Source organism: Erpetoichthys calabaricus, chromosome 7 (genome assembly GCF_900747795.2).
Source record: "Erpetoichthys calabaricus chromosome 7, fErpCal1.3, whole genome shotgun sequence".
In the NCBI taxonomy this organism is placed as follows: Eukaryota; Metazoa; Chordata; class Cladistia; order Polypteriformes; family Polypteridae; genus Erpetoichthys; species Erpetoichthys calabaricus.
The window spans coordinates 10,895,201-10,909,030 of NC_041400.2; the positions used below are offsets into that span (position 1 = coordinate 10,895,201).

At 43.5% G+C, this 13,830-nt stretch overlaps 1 protein-coding gene across 1 annotated transcript in view; it reads left to right on the forward strand.

Annotated features, from left to right (window-relative positions):
- Positions 1-13,830, forward strand: part of dym (dymeclin) — a 457,039-nt gene that overhangs the window by 14,888 nt on the left and 428,321 nt on the right. Inside the window, exon 3 of the mRNA XM_051929784.1 lies at positions 12,287-12,423. The gene's annotated coding sequence lies outside the window, so the exon portion shown is untranslated. The remainder of the gene's footprint in view (positions 1-12,286; positions 12,424-13,830) is intronic.

Here is a 13,830-nt window from a genome sequence, read left to right on the forward strand (position 1 = left end):
CATGATTGAAATCTGACGTTTTCATTGGTAGGCGGTCTTTCTTCATTGATCAGTGGAGTTGCTAGGTTTTTGTCTTGCAGTATGTAATGAAGACATTACATACATGTCTGGAATGAAGATATATTTGGCCATCGCCACTACATTATAACATCAGGAAAGACCGAGTAACTCCAAAAACTGAAAAAAACGTAATTTTGAAAAAAATGTCAGTTGCTAGGTTTTTCAGTTGCATGTGAGTATTTGGCAGAAGCCTTTATCCAAGGTGACTTACAACATTTATGATACAATTGGTTCCATTTCTTTTGGCTTTCCAATTGGAGCACATGCAGGTCACATGACTTGCTCAGAGCCGCACACTGGTGTCGGTAGTGGGATTTGAATCCATAATCTCACTGATTGAAATCCAAGGCCTTAACCACTACACCATAGTGCCTGCACAGATTAGTTGCTGTATATACTCACGTTCAAGTTCTCTCGCGGATAAGTTGGGACTTGATTTTACTGTATAATTTCTGATGTTTTATAATGTCGGTCGTATAAGTCAAATGTGGAAAACTCACGCTATTGGTCCAAGAGATTATGATATGCTAATGCCAACCTGAGAGTAACCACGGAGCACACTGTCTTTTTTACTACGTATTGTGCCTACATGACCACACAGTAATACCCAAACTATTCCAAAGCGACGTTTGCACTGATTTGTGTTTTTTGTATCTCATACCCTCTCACACCTTTATCATAAGATCATCTCTTATCTACTGTATGATGGAGTGTTCAATCAGAAGAAAATATGAAGCTGGTCTTAAATTAAGTTTTTGAAGTGGCGAAAGAAATTGGTAACTGCGCTGCTGCAACAAAAGTTGATGCGTCTGAGAAACTAAAACTTTAAGTGTCGCATTTTTCAACGGGCGTATAAGACGGGGTCTGATTTTATGATCGATTTTTCGGGTTTCAAGACCCGACTTATACGTGAGTGTATATGGTAGTTTAAAGAGTTTAGGTAGTTTAAAGGTAGTTTAACATGCTCACAGTGCATTGTTCTGGACATTAGTCTAATTAAAAGCCAAGGTCAAAAAAATTGGACGCCCCACTGCGGGATTGCAGCATTTGTTAAACAGCACGCTGTCGTGAGATTTCTTTGGGCTGATGGAGTGAACCCTGCTGACATTAGCTCAGTATGGAAGTTAAAGCAGCAGGACTCAGCAAAAGTTTATAAATGGGTGTAAAGTGGGAAGAACAAGTGTAACCAATGGAGCTCCATACTGTATGGTTGACCATTGACATTATTCACAGGGGCTCACATCGACATGGCGAAAGCCTTCATTAGTGAAGACCAACAGATTATGTTGTCTGCTTTTGCTGCATGTTGGGATATCAGCTGTGGATCTGCACATGACTTGGGGTATCGTAACATTTGTGCAGGATGCGTACCGAAACAACAGACCGATCTGCCCAAGTCAACATTTGAAGGATCGGGTGGGATTTTGACTGTGATTGGGCTGTTGAGCGCCGGTCAAATCCAACAGCCCTTCTCTGTGATAGTCTTTGTGGTGTGTTGAGCTGCTAACATCTACTTCAAGAGAGGCCCACCAAATCAACCAGCTGATTACTAAGGCAGGCTCAGTTATGGGACGCCCTCTGGACCTGCTGGAGGTTGTAGTGAAGGAGAGAATGAAGACACAACTGAGTGCCATTATTACCAAAACTGCACATCCTCTCTATGTCAAACTAGCAGTGAGGACTTTTAAGGGGGCTTCTGTCTTTGTGTTACAAAGAGTTAACCTCATTGGCCGATATTCTCGTTTGCACTCCATGATAACCCTCCGTGCCAGAATGCAATCGATTGTAGACTTCTTAGGCCTAAAACCATACTGCTCTGTCACACGTCCTCTCTATGGCAAACCAGCAGTGAGGACTTTTAAGGGGGCTTCTGTCTTTGTGTTACAAAGAGTTAACCTCATTGGCCGATATTCTCGTTTGCGCTCCATGAGAACCCTCCGTGCCAGAATGCGGTCGATTGTAGACTTCTTAGGCCTAAAACCATACTGCTCTGTCACACGTCCTCTCTATGGCAAACCAGCAGTGAGGACTTTTAAGGGGGCTTCTGTCTTTGTGTTACAGAGAGTTAACCTCATTGGCCGATATTCTTGTTTGCGCTCCATGATAACACCCCGTGCCAGAATGCGGTCGATTGTAGACTTCTTAGGCCTAAAACCATACTGCTCTGTCACGCGTCGTCTCTATGGCAAACCAGCAGTGAGGACTTTTAAGGGGGCTTCTGTCTTTGTGTTACAAAGAGTTAACCTCATTGGCCGATATTCTCGTTTGCGCTCCATGATAATCCTCGTTGCCAGAATGCGGTCGATGGTAGACTTCTTAGGCCTAAAACCAGACTGCTCCATCACATGTCCTCTCTATGGCAAACCAGCAGTGAGGACTTTTAAGGGGGCTTCTGTCTTTGTGTTACAAAGAGTTAACCTCATTGGCCGATATTCTTGTTTGCGCTCCATGATAACCCCCCGTGCCAGAATGCGGTCGATTGTAGACTTCTTAGGCCTAAAACCATACTGCTCTGTCACGCGTCGTCTCTATGGCAAACCAGCAGTGAGGACTTTTAAGGGGGCTTCTGTCTTTGTGTTACAAAGAGTTAACCTCATTGGCCGATATTCTCGTTTGCGCTCCATGATAACCCTCCGTGCCAGAATGCGGTCGATTGTAGACTTCTTAGGCCTAAAACCATACTGCTCTGTCACACGTCTTCTCTATGGCAAACCAGCAGTGAGGACTTTTAAGGGGGCTTCTGTCTTTGTGTTACAAAGAGTTAACCTCATTGGCCGATATTCTCGTTTGCGCTCCATGAGAACCCTCGTTGCCAGAATGTGGTCGATGGTAGACTTCTTAGGCCTAAAACCAGACTGCTCCATCACACGTCCTCTCTATGGCAAACCAGCAGTGAGGACTTTTAAGGGGGCTTCTGTCTTCATGTTACAAAGAGTTAACCACAGTGGCTTCTTTCTTGTTTGTTTTGCCCAAGGCTTAGGGCTCATTGTAAGACCTCAGGATAAGCGCTGGCTCCTCAAGGCTGACAATGTGTTTACATTCAGCTTTATTTGTGTTACTGCGTGAACGAGAGCCAATGGAAACAGCGAATTGTAATCTGGCGGCCCACTGGTCACAGGAGTTTCCTGCTTGATGTGTGTGCGCTCCGTACGTATGCCCATTAAGACCACATTCGTTTTTCTTTTATTTTTAGCAGCATAATAGTGATATCAAACTTCTTTCCAGCAATTTTAAATCATAGGAAATACAGATAAGGGCTATGGCACCAGAGCTGTAAAGGAACCCGAATGCATATCCTCATATTTTTACAGCCGAGGTCACTTGTGGTGACAAAACACAGCTGCGATTTTTATCGGGAGGCCCAAACCTGCAGCTGGGCAACGGCAGGCGGGCGCGAGAGAAAGAAAGGGACAGAGAAGGTCAGGGAACTCGTTCCTTGTGTTTACTCTGATTCAATGAGGCCTGCGATGAAAACACGTTAGAAAAAAGTAGGCATGGCGTAACACTGAGGTGCGGTCAAGGACTGACTGTGCTGGTTCAGTAGCTAGGTTCTGGAACCTTCTCAATACTAGTTCACGGATTTGGGGGCCAAAGACTATCCCATCAGGATTAACATAACATAAAAATATCCTTTTGATCTTCTATTTACTTAGGGAATAACAGAAGTGAAAGGCAAACTTTATGAGAGTGAGTGACCAATTATGGGTCACAGGTGAATCTGACATTCATATTATAGGGGGACAGATTTTCAAAGTCCCAGTATGGGACACTTGTATAGCAGGTATGCCCACACATAAAGCCCAGCCTCATTCGTTCATCATCATCATCAGAGAGGGATCGTGGTGCGGAAATAAAAAAAACATTTCCACAGATAAACGCATAGGACTCCACGCAGCGCCTAAAGTAGAAACAAACAAATGGCAGTGACGCCTCTTTTTGTCTTCTTCTTGGTCGTCCTCATAATGCTCTTCAAATTTAACACATGTTCTTAACCAAGCTCTCCTTGATGTTCCTGGAGATGCAAGAGGTGCCATGGAGTCTACCTTAAGTTTGACACGACAAGCTTCACACACTTGCGTTGGGGGGAATTGTCTGCCATTCTTCTCTGCAGATCCTCTCAAGATTTGTCAGGTTGGATGGAGACCATCAGTAGATGGCAATTATCAGGTCTCTTCAGAGATGTTCAAGTCGCGGCTTGGACTGGGCCACTCAAGAACATTCTGAGAATTGTCCCTAAGCTATTCCTGTGTTGTCTGTGCTTTGTGGTTAGGGACATAATCCTGTGGGAAGGTGAACCTTTGGAACTACTAAATACACAGATTTTAAATTTTGTGACTGTGGATGATTAATCCGATTATTTGAGCAATATATGCATATTGAAAGGCGGGTAAAGATACCAGAGCCTAAACTATTAGAGGAAGACCATGCAAGTCCTTCAGAGATGCTTGCTATGACATGGTACAGATGTGCATAGACATACATAATAAAGTGACTCATTTTATGAATAAAAATAAATTATTTTAGATGTATATAATACAGACCTCAAAAACAAGCCTTGTTGAACCTCAGCCTGCTCAATACAATGAATTAAACTCCTTTTCTAAAATATACTGCTCAAAAAAATGAAAGGAACCCTTTTTAATGAGACTATAGCATCGAGTCAGTGAAACTTCTGGGTTGTTGCTTGATCTGGTCAGTTAAGTAGCAGAGGGGCTTGTTAATCAGTTTCGGCTGCTTTGGTGTTAATGAAATTAACTAGAGAGGCACTAGAGGGGCAACAATGAGACAACCACTAAACAAGAATGGTTGAACAGGTGGAGGCCACTGACATTTTCCCTTCTCATCTGTTTTGTCACTCGTTTTGCATTTGGCTACAGTCAGTGTCACTACTGGTAGAGTGAGGCGATACCTGGACCCTACAGAGGTGGCACAGGTAGTCCAACTTCTGCAGGATGGCACATCAATACGTGGCATTGCCAGAAGGTTTGCTGTGTCTCCCAGCACAGTCTCAAGGGCATGGAGGAGATTCCAGGAGACAGACAGTCAGCTACTCTAGGAGAGCTGAGCAGGGCCCCTCGTAGAAGGTCCTTAACCCATCAGCAGGACTGACCGGTATCTCCTCCTTTGGGCGAGGAGGAATCAGATGAGCACTGCCAGAGCCTACAAAATGACCTCCAGCAGGCAGGCAGGCCACTGGTGTGAATTTCTCTGATCAAACATTCAGAAACAGACTTCATGAGGGTGGCCCGAGGGCCTGACATTCTTTAGTGGGCCCTGTGCTCATTGCCCGCCCGGCACCGTAGAGCTTGATTGGCATTTGCCATAGAATACCAGAATTGGCAGGTCCACCACTTGCACCCTGAGAGCAGGATCACCCTGAGCACACATGTCAGATGTGAAAGGGTCTGGAGAAGCCATGGAGAACGTTATGTTGCCAGGTTTGGTGGTGGGTCAGTGATGGTCTGGGGAGGCATATCCATGGAGGGACGCACAGACGTCTACAGGCTAGACAACGGCACCTTGACTGCCATCAGGTATCAGGATGAAATCTCTGGACCCATTGTGAGACCCTATGCTGGTGCAGTGGGTCCTGGGTTCCTCCTGGTGCACGACAATGCCCGGCCTCATGTGGCGAGAGTACGCAGGTAGTTCTGCAGGATGAAGGTATTGATACCACAGACTGACCCCCACGTTCTGCTTGCCTGACCTAAATCTGAAAGAACACCACTGGGTGGTGAGACATTATGTTTTGGTCTGTCCGACGCCTCAGCCTGGCCAGGAGCTCAGTGATGCCCTGATCCAGATCTGGGAGGAGATCCCCCAGGACACCATCTGTCGTCTCATTAGGGGCGAGCCCCCCACCCCCCGACGTTGTCAGGCATGCATACAAGCATATGGGGGCCATACAAACTACTAAGTATGATTTGGAGTTGTTGCAATGCAATTTCGGCAAAATGGACTTTAATTTTTTCCCTTTGATTTTCGGGGTTTCTTTGAATTTAGCCCTCTGTAGGTTGGTCATTTTCATTTCCATCAAACGATGTGGCATCCTTTCGTTCATAACACATTACCCAGTCCATATCAGTAGAGATAGCCAGCAGGATTTTTTTTCCCATTGAGAACTGATGTGTTTTCAAAGCGTTCCTTTAATTGTTGTAAAAGGTAGCCCGGACACAGACAGACATGACACCAGATGTCCACAACACACGGTTTATTCCTCTTTTCCTACACACAGCACAAACACAGTGCCCAAAGATTCACCGTCCTTTTCTTTCCTTCATCTGCCACCTCTACTCCACCCGACTCCGGCTCTCTGAATGGAGTGAGGTGGCCCCTTTTATAATGCTGATGATCTCCCTGCAGCACTTCCTAGTGTGGCGGAAGTGCTACATGGGCACCCGGAAGTACTCCGGGTGTACCTGCTTCCTGGTTTGGCAGCACTTCCTGGTGTGGCGGAAGTGCTGCGGCCCAAGACTCCATAGTCCTTCGGGCGCCCCTTGGCAGTGGCCATGGATCCCCACAGGGTTGAGCCTTCCAGTTCCGTGGCTCCCACACAATCCAGGATGGCTGCCCTCTTGCGTCCTGGGGAAGGAATTACCCCTCTCCAGGTCCCCTGCTTCTTCAGGCCTCCCGGTGGGGCCAGGTCCCCGGCCGTCTATCACATTGTTTTGTGCAGTTTAGATTTACCTGAATGTCACAGAACAATTACTCAGCTAAAACGGTCCCATCGTATTCTTGATTCAATTCCAGATGCCCAAAATAAGCTTACAGTACAAAAATGCATTGACAGATGCACTTTTTATCTATTTTATCTATTTAACTGATCACTCCTACCACTTTCTTTTGTGTGGACTCGTTCCCTGGACACTGTTTCTTTATCAGTATGCTGCTGCTGGAGTATGTGATTTTCCCCTTAGGATTAATAAAGTATCTATCTATCTATCTATCTATCTATCTATCTATCTATCTATCTATCTATCTATCTATCTATCTATCTATCTATCTATCTATCTATCTATCTATCTATCTAATCCTGCCAACTACGCTAAAATATCTATCTATCTATCTAATCCTGCCAGCTACGCTAAAATATCTATCTATCTAATCCTGCCAACTACGCTAAAATATCTATCTATCTATCTAATCCTGCCAACTAGGCTAATATACAGTGGTGTGAAAAACTATTTGCCCCCTTCCTGATTTCTTATTCTTTTGCATGTTTGTCACACAAAATGTTTCTGATCATCAAACACATTTAACCATTAGTCAAATATAACACAAGTAAACACAAAATGCAGTTTGTAAATGGTGGTTTTTATTATTTAGGGAGAAAAAAAAATCCAAACCTACATGGCCCTGTGTGAAAAAGTAATTGCCCCCTGAACCTAATAACTGGTTGGGCCACGCTTAGCAGCAATAACTGCAATCAAGCGTTTGTGATAACTTGCAATGAGTCTTTTACAGCGCTCTGGAGGAATTTTGGCCCATTCATCTTTGCAAAATTGTTGTAATTCAGCTTTATTTGAGGGTTTTCTAGCATGAACCGCCTTTTTAAGGTCATGCCATAGCATCTCAATTGGATTCAGGTCAGGACTTTGACTAGGCCACTCCAAAGTCTTCATTTTGTTTTTCTTCAGCCATTCAGAGGTGGATTTGCTGGTGTGTTTTGGCTCATTGTCCTGTTGCAGCACCCAAGATCGCTTCAGCTTGAGTTGACGAACAGATGGCCGGACATTCTCCTTCAGGATTTTTTGGTAGACAGTAGAATTCATGGTTCCATCTATCACAGCAAGCCTTCCAGGTCCTGAAGCAGCAAAACAACCCCAGACCATCACACTACCACCACCATATTTTACTGTTGGTATGATGTTCTTTTTCTGAAATGCTGTGTTCCTTTTACGCCAGATGTAACGGGACATTTGCCTTCCAAAAAGTTCAACTTTTGTCTCATCAGTCCACAAGGTATTTTCCCAAAAGTCTTGGCAATCATTGAGATGTTTCTTAGCAAAATTGAGACGAGCCCTAATGTTCTTTTTGCTTAACAGTGGTTTGCGTCTTGGAAATCTGCCATGCAGGCCATTTTTGCCCAGTCTCTTTCTTATGGTGGAGTCGTGAACACTGACCTTAATTGAGGCAAGTGAGGCCTGCAGTTCTTTAGACGTTGTCCTGGGGTCTTTTGTGACCTCTCGGATGAGTCGTCTCTGCGCTCTTGGGGTAATTTTGGTCGGCCGGCCACTCCTGGGAAGGTTCACCACTGTTCCATGTTTTTGCCATTTGTGGATAATGGCTCTCACTGTGGTTCGCTGGAGTCCCAAAGCTTTAGAAATGGCTTTATAACCTTTACCAGACTGATAGATCTCAATTACTTCTGTTCTCATTTGTTCCTGAATTTCTTTGGATCTTGGCATGATGTCTAGCTTTTGAGGTGCTTTTGGTCTACTTCTCTGTGTCAGGCAGCTCCTATTTAAGTGATTTCTTGATTGAAACAGGTGTGGCAGTAATCAGGCCTGGGGGTGGCTACGGAAATTGAACTCAGGTGTGATACACCACAGTTAGGTTATTTTTTAACAAGGGGGCAATTACTTTTTTACACAGGGCCATGTAGGTTTGGATTTTTTTTCTCCCTAAATAATAAAAACCATCATTTAAAAACTGCATTTTGTGTTTACTTGTGTTATATTTGACTAATGGTTAAATGTGTTTGATGATCAGAAACATTTTGTGTGACAAACATGCAAAAGAATAAGAAATCAGGAAGGGGGCAAATAGTTTTTCACACCACTCTATCTATCTATCTATCTATCTATCTATCTATCTATCTATCTATCTATCTATCTAATCCTGCCAACTACGCTAAAATATCTATCTATCTATCTATCTATCTATCTATCTATCTATCTATCTATCTATCTATCTATCTATCTATCTATCTATCTATCTATCTGTCTATCTACTGACAAAAGCATGAAGTGTGAAATGCACGGAAGAAAAAAGAGTGATGGCATGCCACACAGTGGATGCAGAAACTAAACAGACCCCTTCATTTGTTTGTTTGTTTGTTATGTTGCATCATCATCAAGAAACACTCAATTCCCCACAATGACAAAATAAAAACAGGATTTAAAAAATTTTAAGTTTATTAAAGATAAGAAACTAAAATATGACATGGACAGTAGTATTTTGACCCTGTACTCAGTACTTCATTGAAGAACCTTTGACAGTGATTGCCATCCTGGAGTCTTCTTAGGCTTGACGTGACAAGCTTTGCACACCTGGATTTGAGGATATTCTGGCATTCTTCTGAGCAGATGCTTTCAAGTTCTGTCAGGTTGGATGGAGACTATCAGTGGACAGCTGCTTTCAGTTCTCTCCAGAGGTGTCCAATTGTGTCTGGGCTCTGGATGGGCTGCTCAAGGACATTCTCAGAATTGTCCCTAAGCCACTCTTTGCTTTGTGCTTAGGGTCAATCGCTTACTGGAAGGTGAACCTTTGACTCAGTCTGAGATCCAGAGTGGGTTTTCATTAAGGATATCTCTGTACTTTGCTTAACTCGGGTTTTCCTCAACCCTGTCTTCTCTCCCAGACTCTGCTGCTGGTAAATAAGCTCACAGCATGCTGTTGCCTCCACCATACTTCACTGCTGAAATGGTATTACAGAGTTCACAAGTGGAGACAGGTGTCCTCAAACATCTGTCACATAAGAATCGAGGCCATACAGTTCAATTTTGGTTTCATCAGACTGGACAGTCTTGCTTCTCATAGTCTGAGAGTCCTCTAGGTGCCTTTTTTGCAAACTCCAAGTAGGTTCTGAAGTGTTCACTTTGCCATAAAGCCAAGATTGGTGGAGTATTATTGTGGTTTAAAGTCAGGTTCGTGGCTGATTGCCTTTATAAATAAATAAGTAAAAGAAAATAAGTAGGGGGTGTGGTAGTGTGGCTGGAGCGGTTCTCGGGCATGATGCGGTGCAGGCGTTTTCGCACTTAAGTGAGAAGGGTCTAACTGCAGCCTGCAATACCATTATGACATAAGTCAGGTAATACCCACAACATCAGTCACAGAACACCCTTTGAGTCAGATAACCCATCCACAACCCTAATCTTAACCATAGTGTAATGGGGCCCTAATGTTAACCACAGTGTAATGTGATGGGTGTTTCGTGACTGACATTGAGGGCTTTTCGTGATGTTGGGGTGTTACGTGACTGACCTCATAGGTACTGCGGTCCGCAATTTCTCTCTCATGACTTAAGTGCACAGGTGAGGAATTGCCAGTGTCCGTAATTGATGCTGGGAACTGCTAATCGCCACACCTTTGCCACGTCCCCATGTATAAAAGGAGAAGCGCGAGTACGAGAGGGGAAAGAAACGGGAATGAAAAGGTCAGAGGTTGTGATACGGCTGAAGAGCAGTCTTGGGAAGGACGATTCAGCCACCTAATGAGGAAAGGCAGCACAAACAGGGGCACTGTGAAAGGAATGTAGGTTGTGGCGCTCTAGGGGCTGGCTCTCCCTACTGATTAATCGGTGTGGTGCGAAAGGGGTACTGTGCACTATAGAGGAGGATTGAAAATCAATTTATAAGTCACTGTTGAAAAATTGTAAAAATGGAAGTTATATGGAGCAAGTAATACAACACTGGGAATCTGGGCTGACTGGGCTTTGGTTTTATTTATTATTTACATAAATGAGGGGGGCAATGGGGAGGAGATGAGAAAAATAAAATATTTATATGATAATTGTGTGTGGAGTTAAAAGAGGTTAATAGAGATGGAATATTTGGAATTTGTTTCTACATATTCATTTCTTTGTATAGGTAATTTATAACACTTTTTGTTGTATGTGTACTTTTAATATATTGATGTTCTTGTTATATTTTTTGTTTCAATAAAGTACTTTTAAAAAAAATAAATAAAATAACTCGTGTGGAGTGGGGTGAGTATGGCTGATGACCTCCCCAGGGATCCGAAGTACAAATCCAGGAACGTGAAGGATGACGGGAGGAGTGCCGACCTCGGATGGTCTGGTTGCGCCAAGATGGGAGTCGGGGGAGGAAGGTCGTGGCTGCTGAGTCTCTCCCGGCGGCGCGACTTATGGGTGAGCCCGGGAGACGAAGAAGTAGGTGGGCTGTGATCATCCATTTTCAAAGAGAATATCAAGGATCCAGTGATTGTGTTTTTAATTTCTGTTTTTAAAGGATTTATTTATTGGGATTTTATCCTCCACCTGCTTTTATGGATTATTTATGAACATTTTTGAATCACAGCACTATTTATTTGGACACTGTTTGTTTTGATTTATTTTTATAAAAGCACTGAATACTTTTACACCATCCCCGGGCTCAATGTGTGATTTGTCCCCATCTATCAGCTCATTCGGTTACGCTATCGATTCGAGAGGCTCCCAAATGTGATGAGCCAGCCTGGAGTGGACCCTCACCATCACAGTTATAGTTGTGGTTGCCCTTTTGGAAGTTTCTTCCATCTCCAAACAGGTTCTGTGGTGCTCTGCCAGAGTGACCATCAGCTTCCTGGTCACCTCTTTTCCAATTGTCCGTTTCCTCTTGATCGCTCAGTTTGGCCAGGTGTTTAGCCCTAGGAAGAGTTGTGGTTGATCCAGACTTCTTCAATGTAAGAATTATGGAGACCACTGTTCTCTTGGAAACGTTCCGTGACACAGGAATGTTTTTGAAGCCTTCCCCAGATCTGCTGTTCCACACAATCCTGGCCCAAAGCTCTGCAGGCAATTCGTTGTACCTCTTAGCTTGGGTTTTTGCTCAAGTGGTGAACCTTCTATAGATGCAATCAGTTCAGTTTGACCACAGGGTGGACCTAAGTCAAGGTGTAGAAGCATCTCAATGATAAGCGATAGAATGGGACACATCCCAAAGCAAAGGGTCCACATACTTGTGTTAGTGTGATATTTGAGTTTCTTACTTGTAATAAATTTGCAGAGAAATCTTAAAATCCTGTTTTCCCTTTGTCATTCTTAGGTATCGAGTGTTGCTTGATGACAAAAAAAATGAAATAATTTAAGTGCAAGGCTGCAACATAACAAAAGGTGACAAAAGTGAAGGGGTCTGAATTCTTTCATTATTCAGGTGGCTTAAGGACTTGGCACCCTGCGCGTAAAATTCTTATAGAACCTTTGCACAGTGTGTACTGCCGCGGTGACGCTTTGTATTTAACACACTCATTCTGGCTCAATGGTGTCCAATATATTTTTTTGTAGGGTGACTTTGTAGCAGAGCTCAAGTGGAACAAGCCTCCTGGGAAGTCAGTCCTGAAGCTCGATCGCTCACTTGAGATGTCAGAGTTCTCCTTCGGCTACACTGGCTGATCCGGGCTGCCATCTGCACTCCATGTGAGGTAAGGACCTGAGTTTGTTTGAGGTTTTAGGAATCCAGTAGGAATGCCTTACAATGGAAGTAACACCCACACAAAGATCATCACCATTGGTTGATTGTCCATTTTCCAGTTTTACACAGGTTAGCCGAATGTACATCATTTATTCCTTTGAGGTGAGGTCTATACATTTACATTTAAATTTGTTTGTTTGGCAGACTCTTTTATCCAAAGCGACTTACAAAAGCGGTAAAAATAAATGAGTAACAGTAGGCAGGGGTGGGAAATGTCAGTCCTGGAGGGTCACATTGGCTGCGGGTTTTTGTTCCAACCCAACTGCTTAATTAGAAACCAATCATTGACAATCTGGGACCAGATTTAATTTTATGGCTTGTTAGTCTACAATATTAGGTTCTTATAGTTTAGATTTTTTCTTTTGCAAAGATATCATCCAAATGATTTGAAGCCTAAAACGGATCATTTTCAGTCTGTCACATTTTTCTCTTAAGTGTTTTATTAAACAAAATAGTTCAGGTCAGGTTAGGGAGCATACACTGGTACAGTACGTAGCTGCACTCACCACACAACAACAACAACAACAACATTTATTTCTATAGCACATTTTCATACAAATGATGTAGTTCAAAGTGCTTTACAGGATGAAGAAAGAAAAAAAAGACAAAATATATAAGAAAATAAAAATAGGCAATACTAATTAACATAGAATAAAAGTAAGGTCCAATGGCCAGGGAGGCCAGATGGCTGGAGAAAAAAAATAAAATCTGCAGGGGTTCCGAGGCCATGAGACCACCCAGCCCCCTCTAGGCATACAATGAAACAGCTCAGGATCCTGGTTAGCAATCCCCAAAACAGACACACCCTGGCAAGCCCAGACCCTCAGACTCTTCGTTCAGACTCCCGAGAGCCCTGATCAGAGCCTCCATTAACTCCATGAAGATCACAGCATTGTTGGCAAAATCAAGATCAGTGAATCTCTGTTCACCAACAGATACCCTCCAGCCGCTGGACCCCACCACCCTGCCCAACACTTAGTCTATGCAGGCATTAAACAGAGCAGGAGCAGAACACACCCCTGATGAACCAGGATAAATCCCCACAGGTGTAAATGGAAACAAGTTAGATGGAGAACTACTGGCTCCTTTGTCATTTGCATCTTATTGCTAATAAGGAGCCATTAAAAACAGTGAATGCAGCTGTTTAAGACTGAAATATGCAATTAATGGTGGTGAACCTTAACCAGCGAGACCACTAAAATGAAGCATCAAAATGTCACTTGTGCAATAAGAGCTTCATCAGCAATAATTGATTTCTCATTAAGAAACTGGGTTGGAACAAAAACCTGCACCCACTGTGGCCCTCCAGGACTGACATTGCCTACTGCTGGGCTAGGACCTGTTTCTTCAGCAAGTG